Below are 14,237 nucleotides of genomic sequence, written 5' to 3'. Positions count from 1 at the left end.
GAACACTGGTATGTTGTTTTTAATGACTTGCAGCTCTATTTATTACCCCTCTACTTCAAGTGAGATTCAAACTACATTATGAAACTCAAGTTTCAAAAAGAAAAGATTACACCCTCTTATGTGAAATTGCTTCATTTGTTTTTATTTGCTTTTGTTTATTCATTAAAACAATTCGAATAAATCAACTGAGGGTAAAAAATACAATAACCTGGCATGATGATATTTTTACATGAAAACAAAGATTCATTTTTGGAATAAATACAAGAGTAATCAATTTTAAAATCAGGAGTGACAATTACTACTGTGACAAGATTAACAGGTGCATTTGAATGCGGGAAAACAACATTGACAAATATTCAAACTTTCATCTCAACACCATTACTGCTTTCCCATTCCCATTAGAAATACACACATTTTCCGAATGGAGTTTCACGGTTTCAAGTTTCCAAACATTTACTTTGATTTAACACGCACCGTCAGATCAAAAATCAATTTGCGTGGACACGGAACCGGCTCAGTGTGCAGAAACGGCTTCAAAACATTGACAATTGAAACAGTTTTCACATTGTGTGTATTTCGCATCACTTAACCAAAGTCCCGAATTCAAGGTATTTTGATTGCAGATGGCGTAACGGCTGTCTCAGCCACAATAAATGCACGTGCAGTATTAAAAGATAAACAGAGCTGAGCTTGATGAAGACGCTGCTGGCTGTCAGTGTTTGGCACACTTTTAAAAAGCCAGCAGGGATCAGCACAGCATTGATGGAATGTGATTATTCTCGCCTTTGCTCACAGTGTGTATGTGATTTGACATGCTAATCTCTGCTGGTGCTCACGAACGCTCGCACGCACACACGCCATGATAGCAATTACCATCTCAGCTGTGTTCCACTAATTCCTCCTTTCTTTCGACAACTCTTTATCTTCACACACATTCACTGCGCATTCCAATGTTTTGCTTTTTTGTAACACATACCGATTTAGAAATGGTATCATATTAAATCGACAATTTGCAACACTTTACAACAAGAAAAAATTGTAACTCAACATTAACCTTAAATATTTTGCTGGAAACCTCACTTGATAGCCTAATATTCTCTAAAAACCCTCCTTTTAAACTATTCCTTCACCCAAATTCAAAATTCTAAAAAAAATCTTAATACGCTACTTTTTATACTGAACCTATGCTTGAAATTCTAACCCTTTCCAAGCCCTACTTTTAAACACAATGCCCTAATATCCAGCACATACAGCAAGGGTCTCAGACTCGGGTTGGTTCGCGGGCCGCTTTAACGTCAACTTGATTTCACGTGGGCCGGACCATTTTAGATATAATATTTAGATATTTTTTAATAAATGGATTAAAAGAACTGGATTAAAAGCCCTGAATATTCAGTTTTTTATAGATCTAAAACAATGTTTATTTTAGCTTTTTTTAGATATATATTTTTAGATTTTACAAAATGATTTTTGAACTAAAAACAGAAAAAAATGATTAAAAAATTACAATTATTGATTTAAAAGGGGGAAAATCAGGAAATTTAATATACATCTATACTCTATTTTAATTTGATCCTAAAACAGAAAGTCAGCACTCATGATTTACTTTCCTGGGCCACACAAAATGATGCGGCGGTCCAGATCTGGCCCGTGGGCCGCCACTTTGACACATGTGACATACAGGTATATTTTATGCCAATGTGAGTGTGATACAACGTTTTGCAAATAGTGTGGGGAGTGAGTAAAAAGGTAAATTAGTCATGCAGACATGTAGTGTATGTGACCTGAAACATTCTTTCATCTCACACTATCTGCTTTGCTCTCATGAGACCCATATCGCCGTAATTCAGTGTGTGTGTGGGGGGCTGGGGGGTGGGATCATCGTCCTCAAGGGAAGGCTCCAAGGCCATTTAGTGACCCTGAAGAAAAGATGAAAAAGTAAAAGTGGATATCCCGGTGTGGCAGTTAATAAACGTCTCAGTGTTCGCTCTGTTCTTTCCTGCCCACCAATCTGCCCGTGAAGACCCCACACCCACCCACCCACGCACACAGTCACACATTTACCGGCGAGGCTGGGAAAGGGAGTCAAACATCTGCCTTGTAAAGCTCTTATTGAAATTTACGCTTGATTACTTGGTGGCTAATGTGATCAGCAGGGGTGCTTGTAAAAGAGCTGCCGTGTGTGTTAGCCAAGGGAACTAAGCACCGGGTTCAACTCGGTAGGTGGTGAGTCAACATGAGTTAAATAGCAAGTTCATAACTTGTTTCATGATTAGTATCAGAATTAGCAAGGGAGATCATGCCTATGTGTAGACGAGTTATGGTGTAGCGCAAGGAAAGTTTTTCTTCAATCGATGTTGGCCTCAAAACAAGAGCATCAGGACTTTAAACGTCAGTCGAGCACTTAAAGATAGACGGACAACAAAAGCAGCGTGAAAAGCCTTTCCACACGTGGAGACGGCGAGACATACAAGCGAGCGGCATCTTTCCATTCTCGTCAAAGTACCTTTAAATTTCTCATCACTTTCTTCTGTTGAGCCTCTATCACGGTGCTAAATTATTCACAAGCACTGATTTATCACCCACTCCAACAAACACGCGCATAGAAGGCCAGCGTATGGATGGGAATACCAGTCCAAAAGTAATTGTTTACCTCAGATGTAGATTTACCTCTGAGTAATTGTATATATTTATATATATTGTACCTGCAATGTATCCCATGTACATCATTTTTAATGTCATTTCATAGGCACATTTTAAATTTTCATTAAACCTAGACTACAACCTTTTTTTTGCTTAGACATCCATAATGTCCTTGTTTTGCCAAAGTCGTACGTTTGTCAGCTGTGTATACAAATCGCAAAGCTTGTGAAGAGTCTGTGGGATTACCTTGCCTTTTGATGCATCGCATGTTATACTGCTTTTGTAATGCAAACCCATGGTTGGAGTTCAACACCAATGTCAGTGAAGCGAGCGCAGAGGAGTCAAGGTCAGAAAGGGATTGCAGTCCACGTAACAGTGTGTACAGTTAGAAGTACATTTCACTCTGGGAGATGGGAGTTGGAGCAACTGTTTCAGAGGATTTCAAAAGCTAAAGTTCTGTGTGATTAGTTTGACGTCTGAAAATGGCTGAATTCCAAGCCAACGTCAACTTTTGACCTTTTCCTTTCAGAAAGCCAATGCAATAAATCGTCTTCATCATCTTTTCTTTCATCTCGATAGAGATATTGAAATCCTTTGCTGGGATGATCTGCTAGGAAAGACTGAAACATTTAACAGCAATGTGAAGACATGAGTGGAGTATTAAGGGTCATTGAATCATTTCCAATGGCAGACTTGCAATGCATCATGGAAATCTCATTAAGCACTTTGGAATATACTGCAAATGTCGGCTAAAAAAATCCCAAAGTAAATGTACCATTGCACTTTTAATAACCTGATAAGTTATTGGGACTAGCTGTTGTATATTTGAAGTAAATAGGAAACCAAGAGTTTTTTCTTTTCTTTTCAATTCACAATCGTCATGTCACATCAATTCAAACTGAGCAGTCACTCGCGTTACAGCATGAAGTCACATCGTTGTTATCCGCGGATACAACCCGGCGAGCCTTGATCCCCCCCTCCCCATTGAACCGACCGTCCACCCCAAACATGCTGTGTCATATCCATCTCATCACACTGATGACTCAGGGAGCGGAGGCGGACCTTGAACGCAGCACGCAGTTCATATCTGCAGACTGATGGGAGTATGTGTGGGAGTTTGTGTGTCTGTGCAGGGGGAGGATATTTATTTCTCTTGAAATTCCACAAGACAAGCAAGTTAAACAAGTTTTATTGATGTGCAGGCCAGTGGGTGCAAATGTATCAGACGTGGAGTACACATAAATATTGTTTTGGCGGAATTAAGAGCACAGTGTGCTTGCGTTTCTGTACAGGATCACGACTAGGTCAACGCTTGTTGCAAATCATGGTTATTATGAGCGTCTAAAATCAGTCAAATTAAACTATCCGCCTTTCTTGTAAAATACCAAGTAGTTCATGGATTGATGCAGTGAACTTTTTAATTGTGGTTTTTCTTCAGTTGTGCTATTTTCTGTGGCTTGGATGTATTTACTATATTCAAAATATAACAATGTGTCTATAGTTTTTGACCTTGTATTATTTATTGTTTTTTTTTCAGGAAAGGCTGTTTATTCATCCTATAATGGAGAAATTCATCTTTCAAGTTATGTCATGCAGAAGAAACATGAACTTGGCCCGCCAGCCTGACTTTGGCGAAGCTAAAAGTTACATTGCAGGTGAGTCAGGTCTTCTGTGGTATGAACTAGATTTGAATACAAGCACAGGATAATCTCAGAAGCATAGATGTGATAGGAACTGCAAGTCAGAGCAACGTTTGGTGTTCTCTCGCTTTTGGGTCGAGACTTTACGTTGTACAAACAGCAGGACAATATAAAAAGTATCATCGAGTCCCCTACAGCAGCCTCTTCATCGCATTTTATGAGGAAAAAAAGAGAATGCACCATTTTAAAACTCCCAGGATTGTAAAAAGAATCATTCTGGGCCAAACCCCTTCCAGTCAAAATTACATTGGACGTCTATTCTCGCCAAATGGATCGTACTCGACCATTATCAGCCAATGAGTTCATGTTAGGTTTATATACACATTTGCCACCATATGGTGTGAATCTTTTTTTTAACTCTATATAATATTTTTGGTTATTTGTTTTTATTGTTGTACGTATTTTTTAGTCCTTGAACATAGTGACTAGATCAGTTTGAAGTTGTTTGCCATTAAAAGCCTTTTAAGGCGCCGCTGAAATGAATACCATTGCGACACGATTCCGTTAATGACCATTTGTCGAGCTAAGATAATGGGCAGAGGGAATGTATCGCGGCTCGAGACCAGACTGCTGCGGTTATTTGCCACCGAGGATGGCCGACAGGGAAAATCAGAGGCAGACGGACAGAGACGGAGGGTGATTAGGGTTCCATGTGGTGCCATGGCCAGGCTGGATCTATGGAAATTGCCTCTTAGTGTGATGAATGGACCTCATACAGCCCACGCACACACACATGCAGTATTTGTTTGTCCTTGTGCTTTTTCATTCGTTCATTCCCAGGCTATAGCTCTCACTGTGAACCTTTTAGTAAGACTTTTTTAGAAGGGTGCACTCGGGTATATTTTCTCCTTCTCTCCCTGAAAGACAATGACAGGCTCGAGGTAGAAATGACCCTAAAAGCAGCTATTTTGTATATTTATACAAAAATGGCCATTATGGATTGAATTACATGTCTCATTTCCCCTTCAAAGCCACAATAGGGCGTTCTGCTGGTTCCTACCGCCGACTGCTTTTTCATCCAAACCGAGGCAAAAGAAGCCAAGCATCACCGATATGTTAGCGGGGCCAATTAGTCCTCACTGTCAACTTGTCATTACTTGTGGAGAGGGAGCAAAAAGGAGAAAGAACGATTCCAAAAAACATGCAGCTCAAGGTTGAGTTTTCAAGTCTTGCTGACTGCGAATTATTTTGAGGCATTTGGTTTATGTGTACGTCACTTCTGTGGTTTTTATAAGAAAGTTGTTAGAGGATGATGGTGATGATGGAAGATGATGTTACCGTTAGGGGACTTTTGTGACATTCTCGTTATTTAAAGTCATGGTTAGGTGCAGAAAAAAAAAAAAAACTCATTCCGAGGCACGTTGAAGAAATCGACCTCCCGTGCTCCATTTACACGTCACCTTTTGATCGGCTCGGAGATTGCTGTTAATCTTTTAATCCCTGATCTCAATAAACGATAGCTGATCTCCGGGGCTTTTGTTTTATCGTTCTTAGCTACAAAACACAACAATGCATGTAATTGGATCAAATCAAATGCCTCTAATTGTTTTTTGCGTCTTGGGATGATGAATTAAGTCGATAACATTCATAACAGTCATTGGAAGGTCTTGCGTGTCAGTCGTTCGGGTGTGATCGCCGATTGGCTGGTTTCTGTCCATCTTTTGTCTTTCTTCTGTATCCTGCTCGTCTTTTTCACCATTTCAATTCCTTGGAAGGCTTCAATTCCAGCACAATCACTCTCTTCCTGCCTCTTAAAAGCAAGGGTTGCAAAGCTCCAACAAGCCCTATCAGGTTGTCTCCGTGGCCTGATGAACGATGCGGGGACAATTGCATTTGGTCAGCTCAGCCCATGGGAGGGAAGGCTTCAAAGTGGGCTAGGCTGCAAATTAATATTTATAGGAAGTGCTGCTTAATTATTCAGTGGCCAATGTTGTGAGGGATGTCATGTAGCCATCTGTAATGCACATGTCGCACAGTGGCCAGGACATGGAAGAGGCCGCGGGTTTAATCCCTGTACATTGAAGGTCTTGCTCATGCAGTACACTAATGTTAAATGTATCTGTTATGTTTTTATTTACCAAGAGTAATTGATCAATCAACATCTAATTCATAATATAACTAATCACCAAGTACTTCAATTATTGTGGGTTTTCTCCGGGTACTCTACTTTCCTCCCACGACACCAAAACATGCATGGTAGGCTCTCTGAACATTGACACCAGCATTTAACCTACACTTTTGAAAATAGAAGTCCTGGATGAGTCTGCTGCTTAATTGTCCTTTACACTTACTAGTCTGTCTGTGCTCACGGCTCATTGCCTGACTGTTTCCACCCACCCAAACACACACACATACACACACATACTCGCACACATACTCACACAACTCGCGGGTGGCAATGTTTATTGCCTCTCAGAAGCTCCTTACAAAGTCATGGGTGTAATTTAATATCACTAGTGTTTGTTTTATCGCCCTATGATGAGGCCGAATGAGTGAAATATGAAAGCCAGCAAAGTGAGAATGACGGATGCATGGGTATGTGGATGCACACTGACTGAAAGCTAATGGACGCTTGGACATCCCGCCATTCCAAGGCCCCTCAAAGCACTCACTTAGTTCATGCTAATCTAGAAGTGTGATGACAAATCATGTTTTAACATGCGGAATACCCTACTATACTACATATACATTACAGACCTCTTACAATCCATCATAGAACAATATACATCATGTTTCAGTACCCTTTTATGGCTCTCTAAAGAAACTCCACCCTCAAAGTTGGATGCTTATAATTGCCCGGATAAGATGAACCATTAAGATTCAGGGTGGCTGAATAGATAAATGGTGGTGGCTAGTAGTCCAGCCACGAATTGATTAATAAAGTCATTAAGATAAGATGAGATAATCCTTTATCAGTGTCACATGGGAGGAAATTAACGTTAAAGCAAAGTAGTAAAGTTTAATCACAAGACTTATTGGCGTACAATAACTAATTAACAAGGTGTGTGTATGGCTAAAACTGAAGCCATCGTGAGACACCATCTAAAAATGAAAAACAGGATGGTGAGAGAATTTAAATTTTTGGATGCAATTTGTATCAAATTGGAAGCTCTGGCAGTAAATAATATTGTTTTGGTGCCATCTCCTTCTAGTCAATATGGATTGGCCGAATTAGACATCTATTCTATCTATCTATCAATGGCACTGAAAGAGTAAACATCTTCACTTAAAAAGTTTTAAAATTAGGCTGCCTGTAAAGACATTATTAGACATGCCAGCATGCCAAAATGAGAATAAAAAATATCTTGTAAATCTTATGCAACTAAATGTCAACGCCACAAAATATTTAATATGCTAGACTTATTTTCCTAAATTTTACCAGTCTGAACATGTTTTTTTCATGTTAATTATTAAAAATGTAATAGCAAAAAATGTCAGACATTAATTTCACCCACTGATATGAAATTGCCTAGACTTGTAGATGATAAATGGATTTAAGAAAAGTGTGAAAAACTGAAAGTGAACAGGACTGTACTTTATTAGAACCAACTATAATTTTTGGACTCTAAAGTGCATTTATACACTATTTCCCCCAAAATTGCCCGTGACCTTTGTAATCCAGTGCACTTTTTGTCTAAATTCTAGTTGTGCTTAATGACCTCAAACCTGGCATAACCATGCTCAAGACACACATTTATCATTCATTAAACCCATAAATCAAACAATACAACAAATAAATCAATTAACAAAACTGTTGGAACATGGTTAAAAGATAAAAGAAGAAATGCAGTCAGAGTCCAAAAAATACATTATAAAATATGGCCCAACTAAGCCCCTGTGAGAAGCAATGTTACAAATAAAATGGGTGATGTTTCATTTCAAGGTCTTATTTTGCCCGTGAAATCTAAAGAGGGTATCAAGGTTCAATCATGACTGGAAAAATAGCCGGGGAAAAGGAGATACAGCACCTTTACAATCAAATGGTGTCATTCTTTTTGTACTTTATACAACCAGGCTTGTTAAAATATAGAACATCTGGAGCAAATAGTTGGATGAAAAAGTCAAAGTTCACTGCTTGAAATCGTTTGCAACCATTTTGTTAAATACGAGCTATGATGATCGGAGGCAAAGGTTAAATATCTTGTGGTGTCAATAGGGTTCCAGAAACAGAGGGCAAAGGTTAAAGCATCCGTCACCACGTTGTGAAGTCTCAAGTGGACTTTTTTCATAAGTCGCTATTGAAAAAGAATCATTTTCTCTTCTTAGATGCTACTCCTGTTTTTTGACCTGTGCAGAATGGTATTTTTTTTACCTATTTTTAAACCTGGTCTAATGTTTACTGGTGTCTACCATCTGTTTTTTTCTCCAGAATGTGTCGTTTGTTGAAACAAGAAAAAAAAGCATTAAATCAGATTAAATGACGTTCAAACTCAATAAACCAGCAGTGTAGTCACAATCCAAAGCAAATATGTTTTTTGTTTTTTTTGGTCGAAAGCAGCTGCTAGAGTGAGGAAAAATTCAAATCAACCTGGGGGAAAGATAATGTAGGTGGCTTGCCATGTGTTTGTACAGATTTCCTAACTTGCCGAGTTAATGGGAATTTAGTTTTTGTCTATGACAAGTGCAAAAAAATCCAGATTAAAAATGAATAGAGATGAACAGCAGATACATGGCTTCTTTGAAATGGTCGCCATCGTCACTGCCACAAGTACTGTGATTGTCTACCTCACACAATTTTGATGTCTTTTTCGGTGAAAAAAAATACCCTTTAACCACGATGTCATGTGTAGTCGACATCTTAGTGGTCTCTGTTTGTGATATGATTTCCTGGTGAGCTTCCCACTGGAATTTGAGTTTTATCCAGAATTGATTCTCCCCCACTTTTCTTTAATAATGTCCAAGGCAACTCTGCTATTTTCTTGTTTGGTTGAGCTGCTTTCCTTTCATTTTTGTCTGGCTGTACAATGGTAGCAATCCATTGTGAGGCAGTGCTGTTAAAAGCAATTCAATATATTTCAACTTAATGGTTGCCAGTGAAGACACTATCTGATCAGCCCATTTTGACTATTTATGTAGTGTATTACCGTCAATAGCAGTCAATGAGCTGACGACCTAACATGTTTGAGATGAATATTAAGCAACTATCATCTGGGATATGAAGATGAACACAAAAGATACGTTTTATCATCATGGGCTTGTTCATGCTAGCTTCATAGTGTATAAAAAACGTTACTAGTGTTTATAAAAACACGAGACAGGGAAAGCCATTCGAAATTCTCTGTCTGCAACCTTTCACATATCCGGCCGGGCTGGACTCAGAGGGAAACCCTTAAATGTGGGTTTTGTGCTACTGACTTAGGACTGTTATAAATGTAGGGTGGATTGTGGGGAGGATTGTGCGATGGTAGGCGTCGCGGGACACCCGCCGTTTCTTGAGCTCACTGTTGATGACCTGTCAAAAACATGGGGATGGTCAGCAGGAAAGAGAATTTTAGACACCCCTGAAGAGAGCATCAATACGAGCTAATAAAGGATGAAGTCATCTTGGCTAGACGGCTGCAAGCGGAGGAAGGCCAAGTGAGAAAAAAAAAACAGATACACAGAGTCGCAGGAAGGAAGAACAAGAAAGCAATGAAAGAACGAGAACAAACGTTCCCAGAGGACCACTCATCCCGGATCTAATATAGTCCAATTCCCTCTGTATGTCTGTTAATTACTTCCCTCCGCAGCCGTCACGACAGTGGGGGGACTGGAGGCTAGCTACCTTTTCAAAATGAACCTTCAGCAGAGTGAACTGTATCTGGGTTAATGACTTCATCTGCTTTTCTTTTTGCAGACCACCAACAATGTATTCATTGGCAAAAGTTGGGGGGAACAAAATGTACACTGTTTCACTAGCCTTTTTGACTGTACCATAGTAATGATACATGTTACATTTAGACCTCCATTTTGCCAGGTTCTCTGCAGTTTTTAACGATACCAGTTCGATTTAGTCTTCTGACTAACCGCTTCTGTGGCATTCATCTAAATTTGAGTCTGATTTTTGTTTCTCGTAGTCCTGAAATTCATCTGTTTAATAATAACACCTCCGCCTGTCATTAAGGGAATGGCAAGTTGGAGAAAACTGTAAATATCTGTATTTTTCCAGTGCTTGTCACACTGTGTCCTTCACTGCTGCTTTTTCTTCCTTATTCTACTTTTTCCACCACCATGGATCTTATATACAATGATAACAATTCACTGACGACAATCTCAACATGAAAGCCGCGCAGGAGAAGAGCGGGAGCGAGCAGCACGTCATAAAAATGTCAAACATAAAAGGCAGATGCTAGAGAATAATATTATTCCAAAAATATATAACACATTAGTGAGCAGAGACATAAAAAAATAAATAAATAAGAGGAAAAAATATATATTTTAGTAATGCAGAAGTGTGACTGTGCTTTTAAGTCTGATGCTTGTTCAATTAGCTCATGAACAAAGCACCGTATAATACCCAGTTAATGCTATGAGCCCACTTCACAAACAGGCTTTACAGTAGTTTAACACATATTTGGGTCCAATTTGAGACATCATGGAATTTGCCAGTACTAAAAAAAATAGCCCAAATGTAAATCCTAGACTAAAAATAACACCATATTGAAATTAAGTTTTTCTTATGGGTACTCCAAAATTGTTGGTTTGGGCTAAACATACATTTCAAGTCTGGGTTACCTATTCCAACATGCATTTTTTTTAGAATTTGGGCAATGTGAAGAAAAAAGTTTCATGGACAAACTTTGCTTGGCTTTTTCAATTGTCTCCGCAGATGTTTGCCAACAAACGGCTTGACACAAGTCGTGCAGGAGTAGCAAGTTATGAGTATTTAGCTGATATTCCCTTGAGCTAGACAGCGAGCAAACGAGTCAGTTCGAGTATGAATAATAGTCCTGGAAAGGGCGGAGGAAAGTCTGCTATTATTCTCCGTCGGGAAAGTGACACTCGGGTGGAAGTGTTCTACTTCGCTACGGCCTCGGGGGTGGCGTGCTTAAATGTCAACGTTGACTTTTGCAGTCGGCAAGCAGGCGGACTGTCTGGTAACTGTATGTGTGCAAGTATGTCTTGCACAACCTACATAATACACTTGGGCTAGATTTACATGACATGGTTCAAGTCCCACAATCCCCTTTTTTCCCTCTCCTTCGGCATATACCTGTGATAGGCATAATCGCAGTATAAAGTAAGAAAAAGGTAATGGTTCTATAATGATTCGTTCCAATTGTCTTGCAATTTCTTCCATGCGACTAAAAAGTTTCTGAGCTCCAAGCAGACAGACATTTTTTGATGGATTCAATTGACAATGTAGACTATGACTAAACATCTGAAGTCAAAGAAACGACCCCTTCTATTGAAATTCTGCAATAGAAAGCAGTGCAAAACATTGTGTTCATTTAAAAGCTATTCTAATGTCTGACTGATGGTTCTGACAGCTCCCCACAGTGCAAAAGCACTTCTGTGTTTGAATGCATAATGTAGCAACAATCAGTCGGCGGTGCGAGGTGAACAGTGCATGTATTATATTGGGTATACGTCTATAAATTGGCAAAGTCTGCAAGAGAAAACCCTAGCAGTGAGGAGTTATTGCGGGATATTTTGTTTGGAGCCGGCATAAAACATGGCTGAAGCTGTAATTCCTTGTCAAAGGGAGCAGAATGATGCCAGCCTGGTTTGCTACTTATTCATAAGTCTTGACAGCACAAGCCGCTGTGTGCTAGAGTGAGATTCCTTGAAGGCTAGGCTAAGAAACAAAAGACCTGTGCACGTCAATGTAATCTACGCTTGGCTCGATTTGATATTCTGATGGCGCCGGATGATTTCTGCTTTTGGGAGCCGAGCCACATTTCTCGTCTTTTATTTCTCGACGTGTCCTTGCCATTTTGATTCCAAACCAGCAAACTGTGACGTTTAGCTTCTTGGCTGTCATGCTTGTTACCTTGTGCACCTCACCATTATAGGACATGGATGGATGAAAGTTCTTTGATTGCGTGTTTTGGAATTGAATCTTTAAACTCAAAGGCAAATTTGGCAGCAGTTAATAGTCTTATGTCACCATTTTTCTGCTGCGATCGTGCACGAAAACTTCACTTGGTCTGCTAAATGTATCCAAGCCAATCTTGGTCAAAGCCATATCTGGGCTAACAGGTCTAAACCCAATTTAGCATTCACCTAATCCATTTTCAAGTCTCAAGTAGTTGAAGAAAAACTTGAATCTAATCCTCAGTTGGTCCAAACCCGATTTTGCCTAATTTGAACAAAGCCAAACAAGGTACTGTGAACATAATCAACATGCAAAATGCTCCAGCAGCATTAAAAAACCCAACTTATTCTTTAGCTGACTTGGTAAAAAATACCAAAAAAATAGCTCCACTAAAATGCCGCTAAGAAAGAAAGGTCAGCGCCGATGAAGCTCAAGTGTGGGGGCTATAGTGTGACTCAGCGGGAGGTGGCAAACCACTTCTTGCTGACACTAAACCACACTCACACTTGACATTTTTTAGGTGAGCTAATTTATGGGCTCCAGTAGTGTAAAATGGTATTTGATGTTAGTTATTACATGGCAGGAAAGTGCAGTGGCTCAGGGCAGTCAATGCTTTTTTGAGAACACTCATGATGGTCATTTTCTGGTGAAGAAGAGCTCATTCTTTACAATGCTCCATGTTAAATGGACGGACAGTTCCTTGCAATTGTCTAACACGACCAACTGGAAGTAATGTTAACAGTGTAGATGCTATCTAATTTTGCTCACGATGCTGCTTCAAAAGCTGGATTTGAAGTGTGGTAGACCCAACACAGGGAGGACTCTAAGGCAACGCCACAGGCAAGGCCGCAGTGTGACCCCCCCCCCCAGTGATGGCGGACACTAGAGCACTCCGTTTCTTGTCATATCAGCGTAATGAAGGTCATCTTTATTGACTGCCATTCATTCTGACTCCTTTGGGTCTGTTCTTTCGCCTCTGGCTGTCACCTCCGTCATTCCTGGAGGCACAATACATTCTTCCAAACCTCTCCTTGCCTTCACCTCACTTGGAGGATTGGTTTGACATGGCGAGGATGGAGCCTTGAACGAGGAAGTAGAGAAGTTAAGGGAGAGAGCGTGCCATCTTTCAGTCATCAGTTGATTGCTGCCATCGGGCGCAGTGAAGGAGAATGTCTGACCGAGGCACTGACACTTGAGTGACTTTTCATCACCTCACGACATACTGTAGGAGAGGCATTTTTTAGCCCCTTCCACACCAGGCATCTAAGCTTGGACGTTGCAAATCTTACTTCCTCTGATGGCCATTCAATCGACCTTTTTCCTAGTTTCTTATCGTGTGTGTGTGTGTGTAACGCTATTGATGCTACACATAGGGTTGAAGTCCATCCAGGAAATTGCTTGCCTCTGATTCGAGCCCCTTTCACACTTGCTATTTTTACACCGTGTTTCTAATACTGGTGACGGCAATGAGAATTGACCTGCAAAAAGGTCCAGATGACACTTTTTGTGAAGGCCTTCCAAGTTATTTCACAGCTTTTCTCCCTGGCTCACTGTGCTGCTTGTAAGGTACCAATGTGGGTTGCCAGGGATAATGACCAGCCAGGAATTGGCCGTCTTTTGATGCACCAACAAAACGGAATCGAAACTTTTCAAGTTTTACAACTGAGAAGAGATGACCGTGTTCCTTTGGGCTGAAAGCCACTTTGTCTGTCACCACGCTTCTAATGGCTGAATGCATTAAATTGCAATGACTAGGAAGTTGCACTTCGGACGCACATTGAGTGTCTGAGAGGAACGCTTCAATTAATCCCAGCTCTACCGCCAAGGGCCAATTTACCGGCAAGGCAGCATGAAAGAGGCCATTTTTGTTTTCGAGA

The 14,237-nt window shown here is 40.2% G+C and overlaps 1 protein-coding gene across 1 annotated transcript in view; it reads left to right on the top strand.

The window, feature by feature from the left end:
- The window catches only part of mcm8 (minichromosome maintenance 8 homologous recombination repair factor), a 194,227-nt gene that overhangs the window by 30,254 nt on the left and 149,736 nt on the right, over positions 1-14,237 (top strand). The window contains exon 3 of the mRNA XM_077614176.1: positions 4,181-4,298. The gene's annotated coding sequence lies outside the window, so the exon portion shown is untranslated. The remainder of the gene's footprint in view (positions 1-4,180; positions 4,299-14,237) is intronic.

Source organism: Stigmatopora argus, chromosome 11 (assembly GCF_051989625.1).
Source record: "Stigmatopora argus isolate UIUO_Sarg chromosome 11, RoL_Sarg_1.0, whole genome shotgun sequence".
Lineage (NCBI taxonomy): Eukaryota > Metazoa > Chordata > Actinopteri > Syngnathiformes > Syngnathidae > Stigmatopora > Stigmatopora argus.
This window is presented reverse-complemented; position numbering and strand designations above follow the sequence as displayed.